Source organism: Heterodontus francisci, unplaced genomic scaffold, assembly GCF_036365525.1.
Source record: "Heterodontus francisci isolate sHetFra1 unplaced genomic scaffold, sHetFra1.hap1 HAP1_SCAFFOLD_73, whole genome shotgun sequence".
In the NCBI taxonomy this organism is placed as follows: Eukaryota; Metazoa; Chordata; class Chondrichthyes; order Heterodontiformes; family Heterodontidae; genus Heterodontus; species Heterodontus francisci.
The window spans coordinates 2,847,003-2,871,514 of NW_027142236.1; positions in this window are offsets into that span (position 1 = coordinate 2,847,003).

The window sequence follows — 24,512 nt, forward strand, 5'->3', positions numbered from 1 at the left end:
ATATTAAACCATCAGGGGAACACACTCGCCTCACTTATACTGTTCACCTGGTAACATGTCCCGTGAATATTAAACCATCAGGGGAACACATTCTCCTCACTTATACTGTTCACCTGGTAACATGTCCCGTGCGTATTAAACAATCAGGGGAACACATTCTCCTCACTTAGACTGTTCACCTGGTAACATGTCCCGTGTATATTAAACAATCAGGGGAACGCACTCTCCTCACTTATGCTGTTCACTTGTTAACATGTCCCGTGTATATTAAACAATCAGGGGAACACACTCTCCTCACTTATACTGTTCACCTGGAAACATGTCCCGTGTGTATTAAACAAACAGGGGAACACATTCTCCTCACTTATACTGTTCACCTGGTAACATGTCCCGTGTGTATTAAACAATCAGGGGAACACATTCACCTCACTTATACAGTTCACTTGGTAAAATGTCCCGTGTATATTAAACAATCAGGGGAACACACTCTCCTCACTTATACTGTTCACCTGGTAACATGTCCCGTGTGTATTAAACAAACAGGGGAACACACTCTCCTCACTTATACTGTTCACTTGGTAACATGTCCCGTGTATATTAAACAATCAGGGGAACACACTCTCCTCACTTATACTGTTCACCTGGTAACATGTCCCGTGTGTATTAAACAAACAGGGGAACACACTCTCCTCACTTATACTGTTCACCTGGAAACATGTCCCGTGTGTATTAATCAAACAGGGGAACACATTCTCCTCACTTATACTGTTCACCTGGTAACATGTCCCGTGTGTATTAATCAAACAGGGGAACACATTTTCCTCACTTATACTGTTCACCTGGAAACATGTCCCGTGTGTATTAATCAAACAGGGGAACACATTTTCCTCACTTATACTGTTCACCTGGTAACATGTCCCGTGTGTATTAAACAATCAGGGGAACACATTCTCCTCACTTATACTGTTCACCTGGTAACATGTCCCGTGCGTATTAAACAATCAGGGGAACAGATTCTCCTCACTTATACTGTTCACTTGGTAACATGTCCCGTGCGTATTAAACCAACAGGGGAACACATTCTCCTCACTTATACTGTTCACATGGTAACATGTCCCGTTTGTATTAAACAAACAGGGGAACACATTCTTCTCACTTATACTGTTCACCTGGTAACATGTCCCGTGTGTATTAAACAATCAGGGGAACAGACTCTCCTCACTTATACTGTTCACCTGGTAACATGCCCTGTGTATATTAAACCATCAGGGGAACACACTCTCCTCACTTATACTGTTTACCTGGTAACATGTCCCTTGTATATTAAACCATCAGGGGAACACACTCTCCTCACTTGTACTGTTCACCTAGTCACATGTCCCGTGCATATTAAACAATCTGGGGAACACACTCTCCTCACTTATACTGTTCACCTGGTAACATGTCCCGTGTATATTAAACCATCAGGGGAACACACTCTCCTCACTTATACTGTTCACCTGGTAACATATCCCGTGTATATTAAACCATCAGGGGAACACACTCTTCTCACTTACACTGTTCACCTGGTAAAATGTCTTGTGTGCATTAAACCATCAGGGGAACACACTCTCCTCACTTATACAGTTCACTTGGTGACATGTCCCGTGCGTATTAAACCATCAGGTGAACACACTCGCCTCACTTATACTGTTCATCTGGTAACATGTCCCGTGTATATTAAACCATCAGGGGAACACACTCTCCTCACTTATACTGTTCACCTGGTAACATGTCCCGTGTATATTAAACCATCAGGGGAACACATTCTCCTCACTTATACTGTTCACCTGGTAACATGTCCCGTGTATATTAAACCATCAGGGGAACACATTCTCCTCACTTATACTGTTCACCTGGTAACATGTCCCGTGTATATTAAACCATCAGGGGAACACATTCTCCTCACTTATACTGTTCACCTGGTAACATGTCCCGTGTATATTAAACCATCAGGGGAACACATTTTCCTCACTTATACTGTTCCCCTGGTGACATGTCCTGTCAGTATTAAACAATCAGGGGAACACAATCTCCTCACTTATACTGTTCACCGGGTAACATGTCCTGTGTGTATTAAAACATCAGGGGAACACACTCTCCTCACTTATACTGTTCACCTGGTAACATGTCCTGTGTGTATTAAACCATCAGGGGAACACAATCTCCTCACTTATACTGTTCACCTGGTAACATGCCCTCTGTATATTAAATCATCAGGGGAACACACTCTCCTCACATATAATGTTTACCTGGTAACATGTCCCGTGTATATTAAACCATCAGGGGAACACACTCGCCTCACTTATACTGTTCACCTGGTAACATGTCCCGTGAATATTAAACCATCAGGGGAACACATTCTCCTCACTTATACTGTTCACCTGGTAACATGTCCCGTGCGTATTAAACAATCAGGGGAACACATTCTCCTCACTTATACTGTTCACCTGGTAACATGTCCCGTGTATATTAAACAATCAGGGGAACACATTCTCCTCACTTAGACTGTTCACCTGGTAACATGTCCCGTGTATATTAAACAATCAGGGGAACGCACTCTCCTCACTTATGCTGTTCACTTGTTAACATGTCCCGTGTATATTAAACAATCAGGGGAACACACTCTCCTCACTTATACTGTTCACCTAGTCACATGTCCCGTGTATATTAAACCATCAGGGGAACACACTCTCCTCACTTATACTGTTCATCTGGTAACATGTCCCGTGTATATTAAACCAACAGGGGAACACACTCTCCTCACTTACACTGTTCACCTAGTCACATGTCCCGTGTATATTAAACCATCAGGGGAACACACTCTCCTCACTTATACTGTTCATCTGGTAACATGTCCCGTGTATATTAAACCAACAGGGGAACACACTCTCCTCACTTATACTGTTCACCTAGTCACATGTCACGTGTATATTAAACCATCAGGGGAACACACTCGCCTCACTTATACTGTTCATCTGGTAACATGTCCCGTGTATATTAAACCATCAGGGGAACGCACTCTCCTCACTTATACTGTTCACATGGTAACATGTCCCGTGCGTATTAAACAAACAGGGGAACACATTCTTCTCACTTATACTGTTCACCTGGTAACATGTCCCGTGTGTATTAAACAATCAGGGGAACAGACTCTCCTCACTTATACTGTTCACCTGGTAACATGCCCTGTGTATATTAAACCATCAGGGGAACACACTCTCCTCACATATACTGTTTACCTGGTAACATGTCCCGTGTATATTAAACCATCAGGGGAACACACTCTCCTCACTTATACTGTTCACCTAGTCACATGTCACGTGTATATTAAACCATCAGGGGAACACACTCGCCTCACTTATACTGTTCATCTGGTAACATGTCCCGTGTATATTAAACCATCAGGGGAACACACTCTCCTCACTTATACTGTTCACCTGGTAACATGTCCCGTGTGTATTAAACAATCAGGGGAACACATTCTCCTCACTTATACAGTTCACCTGGTAACATGTCCCGTCCGTATTAAACAATCAGGGGAACACACTCTGCTCACGAATACTGTTCACCTGGTAACATGTCCTGTGTATATTAAACCTTCAATGGAACACACTCTCCTCACTTATACTGTTCACCGGGTAACATGTCCTGTGTATATTAAAACATCAGGGGAACACACTCTCCTCACTTATACTGTTCACCTGGTAACATGCCCTGTTTATATTAAACCATCAGGGGAACACACTCTCCTCACATATACTGTTTACCTGGTAACATGTCCCGTGTATATTAAACCATCAGGGGAACACACTCTCCTCACTTACACTGTTCACCTAGTCACATGTCCCGTGTATATTAAACCATCAGGGGAACACACTCTCCTCACTTATACTGTTCATCTGGTAACATGTCCCGTGTATATTAAACCGACAGGGGAACACACTCTCCTCACTTATACTGTTCACCTGGTAACATGTCCCGTGCGTATTAAACAATCAGGGGAACACATTCTCCTCACTTATACTGTTCACCTGGTAACATGTCCCGTGTATATTAAACAATCAGGGGAACACATTCTCCTCACTTAGACTGTTCACCTGGTAACATGTCCCGTGTATATTAAACAATCAGGGGAACGCACTCTCCTCACTTATGCTGTTCACTTGTTAACATGTCCCGTGTATATTAAACAATCAGGGGAACACACTCTCCTCACTTATACTGTTCACCTGGAAACATGTCCCGTGTGTATTAAACAAACAGGGGAACACATTCTCCTCACTTATACTGTTCATCTGGTAACATGTCCCGTGTGTATTAAACAATCAGGGGAACACATTCACCTCACTTATACTGTTCACTTGGTAAAATGTCCCGTGTATATTAAACAATCAGGGGAACACACTCTCCTCACTTATACTGTTCACCTGGTAACATGTCCCGTGTGTATTAAACAAACAGGGAAACACACTCTCCTCACTTATACTGTTCACTTGGTAACATGTCCCGTGTATATTAAACAATCAGGGGAACACACTCTCCTCACTTATACTGTTCACCTGGTAACATGTCCCGTGTGTATTAAACAAACAGGGGATCACACTCTCCTCACTTATACTGTTCACCTGGAAACATGTCCCGTGTGTATTAATCAAACAGGGGAACACATTCTCCTCACTTATACTGTTCACCTGGTAACATGTCCCGTGTGTATTAAACAATCAGGGGAACACATTCTCCTCACTTATACTGTTCACCTGGTAACATGTCCCGTGCGTATTAAACAATCAGGGGAACAGATTCTCCTCACTTATACTGTTCACTTGGTAACATGTCCCGTGCGTATTAAACCAACAGGGGAACACATTCTCCTCACTTATACTGTTCACATGGTAACATGTCCCGTGTGTATTAAACAAACAGGGGAACACATTCTTCTCACTTATACTGTTCACCTGGTAACATGTCCCGTGTGTATTAAACAATCAGGGGAACAGACTCTCCTCACTTATACTGTTCACCTGGTAACATGCCCTGTGTATATTAAACCATCAGGGGAACACACTCTCCTCACATATACTGTTTACCTGGTAACATGTCCCGTGTATATTAAACCATCAGGGGAACACACTCTCCTCACTTATACTGTTCACCTAGTCACATGTCACGTGTATATTAAACCATCAGGGGAACACACTCGCCTCACTTATACTGTTCATCTGGTAACATGTCCCGTGTATATTAAACCATCAGGGGAACACACTCTCCTCACTTATACTGTTCACCTGGTAACATGTCCTGTGTGCATTAAACCATCAGGGGAACACACTCTCCTCACTTATACTGTTCATCTGGTAACATGTCCCGTCAGTATTAAACCATCAGGGGAACACACTCTCCTCACTTATACTGTTCACCTGGTAACATGTCCTTTGCATATTTAACCATCAGGGGAAAACAATCTGCTCACTTCTACTGTTCACCTGGTGACATGTCCCGTGTGTATTAAACCATCAGGGGAACACACTCTCCTCACTTTTACTGTTCACCTGGTAACATGTCCCGTGTGTATTGAACAATCAGGGGAACACACTCTCCTCACTTATACTGTTCAACTGGTAACATGTCCCGTGTGTATTAAACCATCAGGGGAACACACTCTCCTCACTTATACTGTTCACCTGGTAACATGTCCCGTGGATATTAAACCATCAGGGGAACACACTCTCCTCACTTATACTGTTCACCTGGTAACATGTCCCGTGTATATTAAACCATCAGGGGAACACACTCTCCTCACTTATACTGTTCACCTGGTAACATGTCCAGTGCGTATTAAACAATCAGGGGAACACATTCTCCTCACTTCTACTGTTCACTTGGTAACATGTCCCGTGCGTATTAAACAATCAGGGGAACACATTCTCCTCACTTCTACTGTTCACCTGGTAACATGTCCCGTGTGTATTAAACAAACAGGGGAACTCATTCTCCTCACTTATACTGTTCACCTGGTAACATGTCCCGTGTGTATTAAACAATCAGGGGAACACATTCTCCTCACTTATACAGTTCACCTGGTAACATGTCCCGTCCGTATTAAACAATCAGGGGAACACACTCTGCTCACGAATACTGTTCACCTGGTAACATGTCCTGTGTATATTAAACCTTCAATGGAACACACTCTCCTCACTTATACTGTTCACCGGGTAACATGTCCTGTGTATATTAAAACATCAGGGGAACACACTCTCCTCACTTATACTGTTCACCTGGTAACATGCCCTGTTTATATTAAACCATCAGGGGAACACACTCTCCTCACATATACTGTTTACCTGGTAACATGTCCCGTGTATATTAAACCATCAGGGGAACACACTCTCCTCACTTACACTGTTCACCTAGTCACATGTCCCGTGTATATTAAACCATCAGGGGAACACACTCACCTCACTTATACTGTTCATCTGGTAACATGTCCCGTGTATATTAAACCAACAGGGGAACACACTCTCCTCACTTATACTGTTCACCTGGTAACATGTCCCGTGTATATTAAACCATCAGGGGAACACACTCTCCTCACTTATACTGTTCACCTGGTAACATGTCCCCCGTGTATTAAACCATCAGGGGAACACACTCTCCTCACTTATACTGTTCATCTGGTAACATGTCCCGTCAGTATTAAACCATCAGGGGAACACACTCTCCTCACATATACTGTTCACCTGGTGACATGTCCCGTGCGTATTAAACCATCAGGGGAACACAATCTCCTCACTTATACTGTTCACCTGGTAACATGCCCTGTGTATATTAAACCATCAGGGGAACACACTCTCCTCAAATATACTGTTTACCTGGTAACATGTCCAGTGTATATTAAACCATCAGGGGAACACACTCTCCTCACTTACACTGTTCACCTGGTAAAATGTCCTGTGTGCATTAAACCATCAGGGGAACACACTCTCCTCACTTATACTGTTCACCTGGTAACATGTCCAGTGTATATTAAACCATCAGGGGAACACACTCTCCTCACTTATACTGTTCACCTGGTAACATGTCCCATGTATATTAAACCATCAGGGGAACACACTCTCCTCACTTATACTGTTCATCTGGTAACATGTCCCGTGTATATTAAACCATCAGGGGAACACACTCTCCTCACTTATACTGTTCACCTGGTAACATGTCCCATGTATATTAAACCATCAGGGGAACACACTCTCCTCACTTATACTGTTCACCTGGTAACATGTCCCGTGTATATTAAACCATCAGGGGAACACACTCTCCTCACTTATACTGTTCACTTGGTGCCATGTCCTGTGCGTATTAACCATCAGGTGAACACACTCGCCTCACTTATACTGTTCATCTGGTAACATGTCCCGTGTATATTAAACCATCAGGGGAACACACTCTCCTCACTTATACTGTTCACCTGGTAACATGTCCCGTGTATATTAAACCATCAGGGGAACACACTCTCCTCACTTATACTGTTCACCTGGTAACATTTCCTGTGTACATTAAACCATCAGGGGAACACACTCTCCTCACTTATACTGTTCATCTGGTAACATGTCCCGTCAGTATTAAACCATCAGGGGAACACACTCTCCTCACTTATACTGTTCACCTGGTAACATGTCCTTTGCATATTTAAACATCAGGGGAAAACAATCTGCTCACTTCTACTGTTCACCTGGTGACATGTCCCGTGTGTATTAAACCATCAGGGGAACACACTCTCCTCACTTATACTGCTCACCCGGTGACATGTCCCGTGTGTATTAAACAATCAGGGGAACACACTCTCCTCACTTATACTGCTCACCCGGTGACATGTCCCGTGTGTATTAAACAATCAGGGGAACACACTCTCCTCACTTATACTGTTCACCTGGTGCCATGTCCCGGGTATATTAAACAATCAGGGGAAAAGACTCGCCTCACTTATACTGTTCACCTGGTAACATGTCCCGTGCGTGTTAAACCATCAGGGGAACACACTCTCCTAACTTAAACTGTTCAGCTGGTAACATGTCCCGTGAGTATTAAACCATCAGGGGAACACACTCTCCTCACTTATGCTGTTCACCTGGTAATATGTCCTGTGTGTATTAAACAATCAGGGGAACACACTCTCCTCACTTTAATGTTCACCTGGTATAATGTCACGTGTATATTAAACCATCAGGGGAACACACTCTTCTCAATTATACTGTTCACCTGGTAACATGTCCCGTGTATATGAAATCATCAGGGGAACACACTCTCCTCACTTATACTGTTCACCTGGTAACATTTCCCGTGTGCATTAAACAATCAGGGGAACACACTCTCCTCACTTATACTGTTCACCTGATAACATGTCCCGTGAGCAATAAACCATCAGGGAACACACTCTCCTCACTTATACTGTTCACCTGGTAATATGCCCTGTGTATATTAAACCATCAGGGGAACACACTCTACTCACTTATACAGTTCACCTGGGAACATGTCCCGTGTATATTAAACCATCAGGGGAAAACACTCTCCTCACTTATACTGTACACCTGGTAACATATCCCGTGTGTATTAAACCATCAGGGGAACACACTCTCCTCACTTATACTGTTCACCTGGTAACATGTCCCGTGCGTGTTAAACCATCAGGGGAACACACTCTCCTCACTTATACTGTTCACCTGGCAACATGTCCCGTGAGTATTAAACAATCAGGGGAACACACTCTCCTCACTTATACTGTTCACCTGGTAACATGTCCCGTGCGTGTTAAACCATCAGGGGAACACACTCTCCTCACTTATACAGTTCACCTGGTAACATGTCCTGTGTGTATTAAACAATCAGGGGAATACAATCTCCTCACTTATACTGTTCACCTGGCAACATGTCACGTGTGTATATTAAACCATCAGGGGAGCACACTCTCCTCACTTATACTGTTCACCTGGGAACATGTCCCTTGTATATTAAACAATCAGGGGAACATACTCTCCTCACTTATACTGTTCACCTGGTAATATGCCGTGTGTATATTAAACCATCAGGGGAACACACTCTCCTCACTTATACTGTTCACCTGGTAACATGTCCCGTGTATATTAAACCATCAGCGGAACACACTCTCCTCACATATACTGTTCACCTGGTAACATGTCCCGTGTGTATTGAACAATCAGGGGAACACACTCTCCTCACTTATACTGTTCATCTGGTAACATGTCCCGTGCGTATTAAAGAAACAGGGGAACACATTCTCCTCACTTATACTGTTCACCTGGTAACATGTCCCGTGTGTATTAAACAAACAGGGGAACACATTCTCCTCACTTATACTGTTCACCTGGTAACATGTCCCGTGTGTATTAAACAAACGGGGGAACACATTCTCCTCACTTATACTGTTCACCTGGTAACATGTCCCGTGTGTATTAAACAATCAGGGGAACACATTCTCCTCACTTCTACTGTTCACCTGGTAACATGTCCTTAGTATATTAAAACATCAGGGGAACACACTCTCCTCACTTATTCAGTTCACCTGGTGACATGTCCCGTGTGTATGAAACCATCAGGGGAACACACTCTCCTCACTTACACTGTTTGCCTGTTAACATGTCCTGTGTATATTAAAGCATCAGGGTTACACACTCTCCTCACTTCTACTGTTCACCTGGTAACATGTCCCGTCAGTATTAAACAATCAGGGCAACAAACACTCCTCACTTCTACTGTTCACCTGCTAACATGTCCCGTGTGTATTAAAGAATCAGGGGAACACACTCTCCTCACATATACTGTACACCTGGTAACATGTCCTCTGTATATTGAACCATCAGGGGAACACACTCTCCTCACTTATGCTGTTCACGTGGTAACATGTCCCGTGTATATTAAACCATGAGGGGAGCACACTCTCCTCACTTATACTGTTCACCGAGTGACATGTCCTGTGTGCTTTAAACAATCAGGGGAACACTCTCTCCTCACTTATACTGTTCACCTGCTAACATGTCCCGTCAGTATTAAACAATCAGGGGAACACACTCTCCTCACTTATCCTGTTCACCTAGTGACATGTCCCGTGTGTATTAAACAATCAGGGGAACACACTCTCCTCACTTATACTGTTCGCCAGGTGACATGTCCTGTGTATATTAAACAATCAGGGGAACACACTCTCCTCACTTATACTGTTCACCTGGTAACATGTCCCGTGTGTATTAAACCATCAGGGGAACACAATCTCCTCACTTACACTGTTCACCTGGTGACATGTCCCATGTATATTAAACAATCAGGGGAACACACTCTCCTCACTTATCCTGTTCACCTGGTAACATGTCCCGTGTATATTAAACCATCAGGGGAACACACTCTCCTCACTTATACTGTTCACCTGGTGACATGTCCCGTGTATATTAAACAATCAGGAGAACACAATCTCCTCACTTATACTGTTCATCTGGTAACATGTCCCGTGTATATTAAACCATCAGGGGAACGCAGTCTCCTCACTTATACTGTTCACCTGGTAACATGGCCTGTGTGTATTAAACAATCAGGGAAACACACTCTCCTCACTTATACTGTTCACCTGGTAACATGGCCTGTGTGTATTAAACTATCAGGGGAACACACTCTCCTCACTTTTTTTGTTCATCTGGTAACATGTCCCGTGTGCATTAAACAATCAGGGGAACACACTCTCCTCACTTATTCTGTTCAAATGGTGATATGTCCTGTGTATATTAAACCATCAGGGGAACACACTCTCCTCACTTATACTGTTCACCTGGTAACATGTCCTGTGTATATTTAACAATCAGGGGAACACACTCTCCTCACGTATACTGTTCATCTGGTAACATGTCCCGTGTGTATTAAACCATCAGGGGAACAAACTCTCCTCACTTATACTGTTCATCTGGTAACATGTCCCGTGTATTAAACCATCAGGGGAACACACTCTCCTCACTTATAATGTTCACCTGGTGTCATGTCCCATGTGTATTAAACCATCAGGGGAACACACTCTCCTCACTTATACTGTTCACCTGGTGTCATGTCCCATGTATATTAAACCATCAGGGGAACACACTCTCCTCACTTACACTGTTCACCTGGTGACATGTCCCATGTATATTAAACAATCAGGGGAACACACTCTCCTCACTTATCCTGTTCACCTGGTAACATGTCCTGTGTATATTAAACAATCAGGGGAACACACTCTCCTCACTTATACTGTTCACCTGGTAACATGTCCCGTGTGTATTAAACCATCAGGGGAACACAATCTCCTCACTTACACTGTTCACCTGGTGACATGTCCCATGTATATTAAACAATCAGGGGAACACACTCTCCTCACTTATCCTGTTCACCTGGTAACATGTCCTGTGTATATTAAACCATCAGGGGAACACACTCTCCTCACTTATACTGTTCACCTGGTGACATGTCCCGTGTATATTAAACAATCAGGAGAACACAATCTCCTCACTTATACTGTTCATCTGGTAACATGTCCCGTGTATATTAAACCATCAGGGGAACGCAGTCTCCTCACTTATATTGTTCACCTGGTAACATGGCCTGTGTGTATTAAACAATCAGGGGAACACACTCTCCTCACTTTTTTTGTTCATCTGGTAACATGTCCCGTGTGTATTAAACCATCAGGGGAACACAATCTCCTCACTTATACTGTTCACCTGGAAACATGTCCCGTGTATATTAAACCATCAGGGGAACACAATCTCCTCACTTATACTATTAACCTGTTGACATGTCCCATGTATATTAAACCATCAGGGGAACACACTCGGCTCTCTTAAACTGTTCACCTGGTAACATGTCCCATGTATATTAAACCATCAGGGGAACACACTCTCCTCAATTATACTGTTCACTTGTTAACATGTCCCGTGTATATTAAACAATCAAGGGAACACACTCTCCTCACTTATACTGTTCGCCTGGTAACATGTCCTGTGTATATTAAAGCATCTGGGGCACACACTCTCCTCACTTATACTGTTCACCAGGTAACATGTCCCGTGTATATTAAACCATCAGCGGAACACACTGTCCTCACTTATACTGTTCACCTGGTTACATGTCCCGTCAGTATTATACAATCAGGGGAACACACTCTCCTCACTTACACTGTTCACCTGGTAACATGTCCCGTGCTTATTAAACCTTCAGGGGAACACATTCTCCTCATTTACACTGTTCGCCTGGTGACATGTCCTGTGTGCATTAAACAATCAGGGGAACACACTTTCCTCACTTATACTGTTCGCCTGGTAACATGTCCTGTGTATGTTAAAGCATCTGGGGCACACACTCTCCTCACTTATACTGTTCACCAGGTAACATGTCCCATGTGTATTAAAAAATCAGGGGAACACACTCTCCTCACTTATACTCTTCGCCTGGTAACATGTCCCATGTGTATTAATCAATCAGGGGAACACACTCTCCTCACTTATACTGTTCACCTGGTAACATGTCCCGTGTGTATTAAACCATCAGGGGAACACATTCTCCTCACTTATACTATTCACCTGTTGACATGTCCCATGTACATTAAACCATCAGGGGAACACACTCTGCTCTCTTAAACTGTTCACCTGGTAACATGTCCCATGTATATTAAACCATCAGGGGAACACACTGTCCTCACTTAAACTTTTCACCTGCTGACATGTCCCGTGTATATTAAACAATCAGGGGAACACAGTCTCCTCACTAAGACTATTCAGCTAGTAACATGTCCCGTGTATAATAATCAATCTGGGGAACAGACTCTCCTCACTTATACTGTTCACCTTTTAACAACTCCTGTGTATATTAAACCATCAGGGGAACACACTCTCCTCACTTATACTGTTCACCTGGTAACATGTCCCATGTATATTAAACCATCAGGGGAACACACTCTCCTCACTTATACCGTTCACCTGGTGACATGTCCCGTGTATATTAAACCATCAGGGGAACACACTCTCCTCACTTATATCGTTCACCTGGTAACATGTCCCGTGTATATTAAACCATCAGGGGAACAGACTCTCCTCACTTATACCGTTCACCTGGTAACATGTCCCGTGTATATTAAACCATCAGGGGAACACACTCTCCTCACTTATACCGTTCACCTGGTAACATGTCCTGTGTATATTAAACCATCAGGGGAACACACTCTCCTCACTTATACTGTTCACCTGGTAACATGTCCCGTGTGTATTAAACCTTCAGGGGAACACACTCTCCTCACTTATACTGTTCACCTGGAAACCTGTCCCGTGTATATTAAACCATCAGAGGAACACACTCTCCTCACTTATACTTTTCATCTGGTAACATGTCCCGTGTATATTTAGCAATCAGGAGAACACAATCTCCTCACTTATACTGTTCATCTGGTAACATGTCCCGTGTGTACTAAACCATCAGGGGAACACAATCTGCTCACTTATACTGTTCATGTGGTAACATGTCCCGTGTGTATTAAACCATCAGGGGAACACACTCTCCTCACTTATACTGTTCATGTGGTAACATGTCCCATGTGTATTAAACCATCAGGGGAACACACTCTCCTCACTTATACTGTTCACCTGGTGACATGTCCCGTGTATATTAAACCATCAGGGGAACACAATCTCCTCACTTATACTGTTCACCTGGTAACATGTCCCGTGCGTATTAAACCATCTGGGGAACACACTCTCCTCACTTATACTGTTCACCAGGTGACATGTCCTGTGTATATTAAACCATCAGGGGAACACACTCTCCTCACTTATGCAGTTCACCTGGTAACATGACTCGTGCGTATTAAACCATCAGCGGAACACACTCTCCTCACTTATACTGTTCACCTGTTGACATGTCCCCCGTGTATTAAACCATCAGGGGAACACACTCTCCTCACTTATACTGTTCACCTGGTAACATGTCCCGTGTGTATTAAACAATCAGGGGAACACACTCTCCTCACTTATACTGTTCACCTGGTAACATGTCCCCCGTGTATTAAACCATCAGGGGAACACACTCTCCTCACTTATACTGTTCACCTGGTGACATGTCCCATGTGTATTAAACCATCAGGGGAACACACTCTCCTCACTTATACTGTTCACCTGGTGACATGTCCCATGTGTATTAAACCATCAGGGGAACACACTCTCCTCACTTATACTGTTCACCTGGTGACATGTCCCATGTGTATTAAACCATCAGGGGAACACACTCTCCTCACTTATACTGTTCACCTGGTGACATGTCCCATGTATATTAAACAATCAGGAGTACACAATCTCCTCACTTATACTGTTCACCTGGTGACATGTCCCATGTATATTAAACAATCAGGAGTACACAATCTCCTCACTTATACTGTTCATCTGGTAACATGTCCCGTGTGTACTAAACCATCAGGGGAACACACTCTCCTCACTAATGCTGTTCATCTGGTAACATGTCCCGTGTGTATTAAACCATCAGGGGAACACACTCTCCTCACTTATACTGTTCATGTGGTAACATGTCCCTTGTGTATTAAACCATCAGGGGAACACACTCTCCTCACTTATGCTGTTCACCTGGAAACCTGTCCCGTGTATATTAAACCATCAGGGGAACACAATCTCCTCACTTATACTGTTCATCTGGTAAAATGTCCCGTGTGTATTAAACCATCAGGGGAACACACTCTCCTCACTTATACTGTTCATCTGGTAACATGTCCTGTGTATATTAAACCATCAGGGGAAGACAATCTCCTCACTTATACTGTTCATCTGGTAAAATGTCCCGTGTGTATTAAACCATCAGGGGAACACACTCTCCTCACTTATACTGTTCACTTGTTAACATGTCCCGTATATATTAAACCATCAGGGGAACACACTCTCCTCATTTATACTGTTCACCTGGTAACATGTCCCGTGTATATTAAGGAATCAGGGGAAAACACTCTCCTCACTTATACTGTTCACCTGGTAACATGTCCCGTGTGCTTGAAACAATCAGGGGAACACACTCTCCTCACATATACTGTTCACATGGTGACATGTCCCGTCAGTATTAAACAATCAGGGGAACACACTCTCCTCACTTATACTGTTCACCTGGAAACATGTCCCGTGTATATTAAACCATCAGGGGAACACACTCTCCTCACTTATGCTGTTCACCTGGTAACATGTCCCATGTATATTAAACCATCAGGGGAACACACTCTCCTCACTTATACTGTTCACCTGGTAACATGTCCCTTGTATATTAAACCATCAGGGGAACACACTCTCCTCACTTATACTGTTCACCTGGTAACATGTCCTGTGTGCATTAAACCATCAGGGGAACACACTGTCTTCAATTATACTGTTCACCTGGCAATATGTCCCGTGTCTTTTAAACCATCAGGGGAAAACACTCTCCTCACTTATACTGTTCACCTGGTAACATGTCCCGTGTCTCTTAAAGCATCAGGGGAACACACTCTCCTCACTTATACTGTTCACCTGGTAACATGTCCCGTGTGTATTAAACAATCAGGGGAAAACTCTCTCCTCACTTATACTTTTCACCTGGTAACATGCCCTGTGTGTATTAAACAATCAGGGGAACAAACTCTCCTCACTTATACTGTTCACCTCGTAACATGTCCCGTGTATATTAAGCCATCAGGGGAACACACTCTCCTCACTTATACTGTTCACCTGGTAACATGTCCCGTGTATATTAAACCATCAGGGGAACACAGTCTCCTCACTTATACTGTTCACCTGGTAACATGTCCAATGCATATTAAACCATCAGGGGAACACACTCTCCTCACATATACTGTTCACCTGATAACATGTCCCGTATATATTAAACCATCAGGGGAACACACTCTCCTCACTTATACTGTTCACCTGGTAACATGTCCCGTGTGTATTAAACCATCAGGGGAACACACTCTCCTCACTTATACTATTCACCTGGTAACATGTCCTGTGCATATTAAACCATCAGGGGAACACACTCTCCTCACTTATACTGTTCACCTGGTAACATGTCCCGTGTGTATTAAACAATCAGGGGAACACACTCTCCTCACTTATACTGTTCACCTGGTAACATGTCCCGTGCGTATTAAACAATCAGGGGAACACAATCTCCTCACTTATGCTGTTCACCTGTTGACATGTCCGTGTATATAAAACAATCAGGGGAACACACTCTCCTCACTTATACTGTTCACCTGGTAACATGTCCCGTGCGTATTAAACCATCAGGGGAACACACTCTCCTCACTTATACTGTTCACCTGTTGACATGTCCGTGTATATAAAACAATCAGGGGAACACACTCTCCTCACTTATACTGTTCATCTGGTAACATGTCCCATGTGTATTAAACCATCAGGGGAACACACTCTCCTCACTTATACTGTTCATCTGGTAACATGTCCCGTGTGTACTAAACCATCAGGGGAACACACTCTCCTCACTTATACTGTTCATCTGGTAACATGTCCCGTGACTATTAAACCATCAGGGGAACACACTCTCCTCACTTATACTGTTCATGTGGTAACATGTCCCGCGTGTATTAAACCATCAGGGGAAAACACTCTCCTCACTTATACTGTTCACCTGGAAACATGTCCTGTATATATTAAACCATCAGGGGAACACAATCTCCTCACTTATACTGTTCATCTGGTAAAATGTCCCGTGTGTATTAAACCATCAGGGGAACACACTCTCCTCACTTATACTGTTCATCAGGTAACATGTCCCGTGTGTATTAAACCATCAGGGGAACACACTCTCCTCACTTATACTGTTCACCTGGTAACATGGCCCGTGTATATTAAGGAATCAGGGGAACACACTCTCCTCACTTATACTGTTCACCTGGTAACATGTCCCGTGTGCATTAAACAATCAGGGGAACACACTCTCCTCACTTATACTGTTCACCTGGTGACATGTCCCGTCAGTATTAAACAATCAGGGGAACAAACTCTCCTCACTTATACTGTTCACCTGGAAACATGTCCCGTTTATATTAAACCATCAGGGGAACACACTCTCCTCACTTATACTGTTCACCTGTTGACATGTCCGTGTATATAAAACAATCAGGGGAACACACTCTCCTCACTTATACTGTTCATCTGGTAACATGTCCCATGTGTATTAAAACATCAGGGGAACACACTCTCCTCACTTATACTGTTCACCTGGTAACATGTCCCGTGTGTATTAAACAATCAGGGGAAAACACTCTCCTCACTTATACTTTTCACCTGGTAACATGCCCTGTGTGTATTAAACAATCAGGAGAACAAACTCTCCTCACATATACTGTTCACCTGGTAACATGTCCCGTGTATATTAAGCCATCAGGGGAACACACTCTCCTCACTTATACTGTTCACCTGGTAACATGTCCCGTGTATATTAAACCATCAGGGGAACACAGTCTCCTCACTTACACTGTTCACCTGGTAACATGTCCAATGCATATTAAACCATCAGGGGAACACACTCTCCTCACTTATACTGTTCACCTGGTAACATGTCCCGTGTATATTAAATCATCAGGGGAACACGCTCTCCTCACTTATACTGTTCATCTGGTAACATGTCCCGTGTGTATTAAACCATCAGGGGAACACACTCTCCTCACTTATCCTGTTCATCTGGTAACATGTCCCGTGTATATTAAACCATCAGGGGAACACACTCTCCTCACTTATGCTGTTCACCTGTTGACATGTCCGTGTATATAAAACAATCAGGGGAACACACTCTCCTCACTTATACTGTTCATCTGGTAACATGTCCCGTGTATATTAAACCATCAGGGGAACACACTCTCCTCACTTATACTGCTCACCTGGTAACATGTCCCGTGCGTATTAAACCATCAGGGGAACACACTCTCCTCACTTATACTGTTCACCTGTTGACATGTCCGTGTATATAAAACAATCAGGGGAACACACTCTCCTCACTTATACTGTTCATCTGGTAACATGTCCCATGTGTATTAAACCATCAGAGGAACACACTCTCCTCACTTATACTGTTCATCTGGTGACATGTCCCGTGTATATTAAACAATCAGGAGAACACAATCTCCTCACTTATACTGTTCATCTGGTAACATGTCCCGTGTGTACTAAACCATCAGGGGAACACACTCTCCTCACTTATACTGTTCATCTGGTAACATGTCCCGTGAGTATTAAACCATCAGGGGAACACACTCTCCTCACTTATACTGTTCATGTGGTAACATGACCCGCGTGTATTAAACCATCAGGGGAAAACACTCTCCTCACTTATACTGTTCACCTGGAAACATGTCCCGTATATATTAAACCATCAGGGGAACACAATCTCCTCACTTATACTGTTCATCTGGTAAAATGTCCCGTGTGTATTAAACCATCAGGGGAACACACTCTCCTCACTTATACTGTTCATCTGGTAACATGTCCCGTGCGTATTAAACCATCAGGGGAACACACTCTCCTCACTTATACTGTTCACCTGGTAACATGTCCCGTGTATATTAAGGAATCAGGGGAACACACTCTCCTCACTTATACTGTTCACCTGGTAACATGTCCCGTGTGCATTAAACAATCAGGGGAACACACTCTCCTCACTTATACTGTTCACCTGGTGACATGTCCCGTCAGTATTAAACAATCAGGGGAACAAACTCTCCTCACTTATACTGTTCACCTGGAAACATGTCCCGTGTATATTAAACCATCAGGGGAACACACTCTCCTCACTTATACTGTTCACCTGGTAACATGTCCCATGTATATTAAACCATCAGGGGAACACACTCTCCTCACTTATACTGTTCACCTGGTAACATGTCCCGTGTATATTAAACCATCAGGGGAACACACTCTCCTCACTTATACTGTTCACCTGGTAACATGTCCTGTGTGCATTAAACCATCAGGGGAACACACTCTCTTCAATTATACTGTTCACCTGGCAATATGTCCCGTGTCTTTTAAACCATCAGGGGAAAACGCTCTCCTCACTTATACTGTTCACCTGGTAACATGTCCCGTGTCTCTTAAACCATCAGGGGAACACACTCTCCTCACTTATACTGTTCACCTGGTAACATGTCCCGTGCGTATTAAACCATCAGGGGAACACACTCTCCTCACTTATACTGTTCACCTGGTAACATGTCCCGTGTATATTAAGCCATCAGGGGAACACACTCTCCTCACTTATCCTGTTCACCTGGTAACATGTCCAGTGCGTATTAAACAATCAGGGGAACACACTCTCCTCACTTATACTGTTCACCTGGGAACATGTCCCGTGCGTATTAAACCATCAGGGGAACACACTCTCCTCACTTATACTGTTCACCTGTTGACATGTCCGTGTATATAAAACAATCAGGGGAACACACTCTCCTCACTTATACTGTTCATCTGGTAACATGTCCCATGTGTATTAAACCATCAGGGGAACACACTCTCCTCACTTATACTGTTCACCTAGTGACATGTCCCGTGTATATTAAACAATCAGGAGAACACAATCTCCTCACTTATACTGTTCATCTGGTAACATGTCCCGTGTGTACTAAACCATCAGGGGAACACACACTCCTCACTTATACTGTTCATCTGGTAACATGTCCCGTGTGTATTAAACCATCAGGGGAAAACACTCTCCTCACTTATACTGTTCATGTGGTAACAAGTCCCGTGTGTATTAAACCATCAAGGGAAAACACTCTCCTCACTTATACTGTTCACCTGCAAACATGTCCCGTGTATATTAAACCATCAGGGGAACACAATCTCCTCACTTATACTGTTCATCTTGTAAAATGTCCCGTGTGTATTAAACCATCAGGGGAACACACTCTCCTCACTTATACTGTTCATCTGGTAACATGTCCCGTGTGTATTAAACCATCAGGGGAACACAATCTCCTCACTTATACTGTTCACCTGGAAACATGTCCCGTGTATATTAAACCATCAGGGGAACACAATCTCCTCATTATACTGTTCACCTGGTAACATGTCCCGTGCGTATTAAACCATCTGGGGAACACATTCTCCTCACTTATACTATTCACCTGTTGACATGTCCCGTGTGTATTAAACAATCAGGGGAACACAGTCTCCTCACTGGCACTGTTAACCTGGTAACATGTCCCGTGTATAATAATCAATCTGGGGAACACACTCTCCTCACTTATACTGTTCATGTGGTAACAAGTCCCGTGTGTATTAAACCATCAGGGGAACACACTCTCCTCACTTATACTGTTCACCTGGTCACATGTCCCGTGTATATTAAGCCATCAGGGGAACACACTCTCCTCACTTATACTGTTCACCTGGTAACATGTCCCGTGTGCATTAAACAATCAGGGGAACACACTCTCCTCACATATACTGTTCACCTGGTGACATGTCCCGTGTATATTAAAAAATCAGGGGAACAAACTCTCCTCACTTATACTGTTCACCTGGAAACATGTCCTGTGTATATTAAACCATCAGGGGAACACACTCTCCTCACTTATACTGTTCACCTGGTAACATGTCCCATGTATATTAAACCATCAGGGGAACACACTCTCCTCACTTAAACCGTTCACCTGGTAACATGTCCCGTGTATATTAAACCATCAGGGGAACACACTCTCCTCACTTATACTGTTCACCTGGTAACATGTCCTGTGTGCATTAAACCATCAGGGGAACACACTCTTCAATTATACTGTTCACCTGGTAACATGTCCTGTGTCTCTTAAACCATCAGGGGAAAACACTCTCCTCTCAAATACTGTTCACCTGGTAACATGCCCTGTGTGTATTAAACAATCAGGGGAACACACTCTCCTCACTTATACTGTTCACCTGGTAACATGTCCCGTGTGTATTAAACAATCAGGGGAACACACTCTCCTCACTTATACTGTTCACCTGGTAACATGTCCCGTGTGCATTGAACAATCAGGGGAACACACTCTCCTCACTTATACTGTTCACCTGGTGACATGTCCCGTGTGTATTAAACAATCAGGGGAACACACTCTCCTCACTTATACTGTTCACCTGGTAACATGTCCCGTGTGTATTAAACAATCAGGGGAACACACTCTCCTCACTTATACTGTTCATCTGGTAACATGTCAGGTGTGTATTAAACAATCAGGGGAACACACTCTCCTCACTTATACTGTTCATCTGGTAACATGTCCCGTGGTGTATTAAACAATCAGGGGAACACACTCTCCTCACTTATGCTGTTCACCTGGTAACATGTCCCGTGTGTATTAAACAATCAGGGGAACACACTCTCCTCACTTATACTGTTCTTCTGGTAACATGTCCCTTGTGTATTAAACAATCAGGGGAACACACTCTCCTCACTTATACTGTTCACCTGGTAACATGCCCTGTGTGTATTAAACAATCAGGGGAACACACTCTCCTCACTTATACTGTTCACCTGGTAACATGTCCCGTGTGCATTGAACAATCAGGGGAACACACTCTCCTCACTTATACTGTTCACCTGGTGACATGTCCCGTGTGTATTAAACAATCAGGGGAACACACTCTCCTCACTTATACTGTTCACCTGGTAACATGTCCCGTGTGTATTAAACAATCAGGGGAACACACTCTCCTCACTTATACTGTTCATCTGGTAACATGTCCCGTGTGTATTAAACAATCAGGGGAACACACTCTCCTCACTTATACTGTTCACCTGGTAACATGTCCCGTGTGTATTAAACAATCAGGGGAACACACTCTCCTCACTTATACTGTTCACCTGGTAACATGTCCCGTGTGTATTAAACAATCAGGGGAACACACTCTCCTCACTTATGCTGTTCACCTGGTAACATGTCCCGTGTGTATTAAACAATCAGGGGAACACACTCTCTCACTTATACTGTTCTTCTGGTAACATGTCCCGTGTGTATTAAACAATCAGGGGAACACACTCTCCTCACTTACACTGTTCATCTGGTAACATGTCCCGTGGTGTATTAAACAATCAGGGGAACAGACTCTCCTCACTTATACTGTTCATCTGGTAACATGTCCCGTGGTGTATTAAACAATCAGGGGAACACACTCTCCTCACTTATACTGTTCACCTGGTAACATGTCCTGTGTGTATTAAACCATCAGGGGAACACACTCTCCTCACTTATACTGTTCATCTGGTAACATATCAAGTCAGTATTAAACCATCAGGGGAACACACTCTCCTCACTTATCCTGTTCACCTGGTAACTTGTCCCGTGTATATTAAACAATCAGGGGAAAACACTCTCCTCACTTATACTGTTCACCTGGTGACATGTCCCATGTATATTAAACCTTCAGGGGAACACCATCTCCTCACTTACACTTTTCACCTGGTAACATGTCCCATGTATATTAAACCATCAGATGAACACACTCTCCTCACTATACTGTTCATCTGGTAACATGTCCCGTGTGCATTAAACCATCAGGGGAACACACTCTCCTCACTTATACTGTTCACCTGGTAACATGTCCCGTGTGTATTGAACAATCAGGGGAACACACTCTCCTCACTTATACTGTTCACCTGGTAACATGTCCTGTGTGTATTAAACCATCTGGGGAACACACTCTCCTCACTTATACTGTTCATCTGGTAACATATCACGTCAGTATTAAACCATCAGGGGAACACACTCTCCTCACTTATACTGTTCACCTGGTGACATGTGCCGTGTCTATTAAACAATCAGGGGAACAGATTCTCCTCACTTATACTGTTCACCTGGTAACATGTCCCGTGTATATTAAACAATCAGGGGAAAACACTCTCCTCACTTATACTGTTCACCTGGTGACATGTCCCATGAATATTAAACAATCAGGGGAACACCATCTCCTCACTTACACTTTTCACCTGGTAACATGTCCCATGTATATTAAACAATCAGATGAACAAACTCTCCTCACTATACTGTTCATCTGGTAACATGTCCCGTGAATATTAAACCATCAGGGGAACACACTCTCCTCACTTATACTGTTCACCTGGTAACATGTCCCGTGTGCATTAAACCATCAGGGGAACACACTCTCCTCACTTATACTGTTCACCTGGTAACATGTCCCGTGTATATTAAACAATCAGGGGATCACACTCTCCTCAATTATACTGTTCACCTGGTAACATGTCCCGTGTGTATTAAACAATCAGGGGATCACACTCTCCTCAATTATACTGTTCACCTGGTGACATGTCCCGTGTGTATTAAACAATCAGGGGAACACACTCTCCTCACTTTTACTGATCATCTGGTAACATGTCCCGTGTGTATTAAACCATCAGGGGAACACACTCTCCTCACTTATACTGTTCACCTGGTAACATGTCCCGTGTGTATTAAACAATCAGGGGAACACACTCTCCTCACTTATACTGATCTTCTGGTAACATGTCCCGTGTGTATTAAACCATCAGGGGAACACACTCTCCTCACTTATACTGTTCATCTGGTAACATGTCCCGTGGTGTATTCAACAATCAGGGGAACACACTCTCCTCACTTATACTGTTCACCTGGTGACATGTCCCGTGTATATTAAGCCATCAGGGGAACACACTCTCCTCACTTATACTGTTCAACTGGTAACATGTCCCGTCAGTATTAAAACATCAGGGGAACACACTCTCCTCACTTATACAGTTCACTTGGTAATGTTTCCCGTGTACATTAAAACATCAGGGGAAGACACTCTCCTCACTTATACTGTTCACCTGGTAACATGTCCCGTGTGTATTAAACAATCAGGGGAACACACTCACCTCACTTATACTGTTCATCTGGTAACATGTCCTATGTGTATTAAACAATCAGGGGAACAAACTCTCCTCACTTATACTGTTCATCTGGTAACATGTCCCGTGTGTATTAAACAATCAGGGGAACACACTCTCCTCACTGAGACTGTTCATCTGGTAACATATCACCTCAGTATTAAACCATCAGGGGAACACACTCTCCTCACTTATACTGTTCACCTGGTGACATGTCCCGTGCGTATAAAACAATCAGGGGAACATACTCTCCTCACTATTACAGTTCACCTGGTGACATGTCCTGTGTATATTAAACCATCAGGGGAACACACTCTCCTCACTTATACTGTTCACCTGGTAACATGTCCCGTGCGTATTAAACCATCAGGGGAACACACTCTCCTCACTTATACTGTTCTTCTGGTAACATGTCCCGTGTGTATTAAACAATCAGGGGAACACACTCTCCTCACTTACACTGTTCATCTGGTAACATGTCCCGTGGTGTATTAAACAATCAGGGGAACAGACTCTCCTCACTT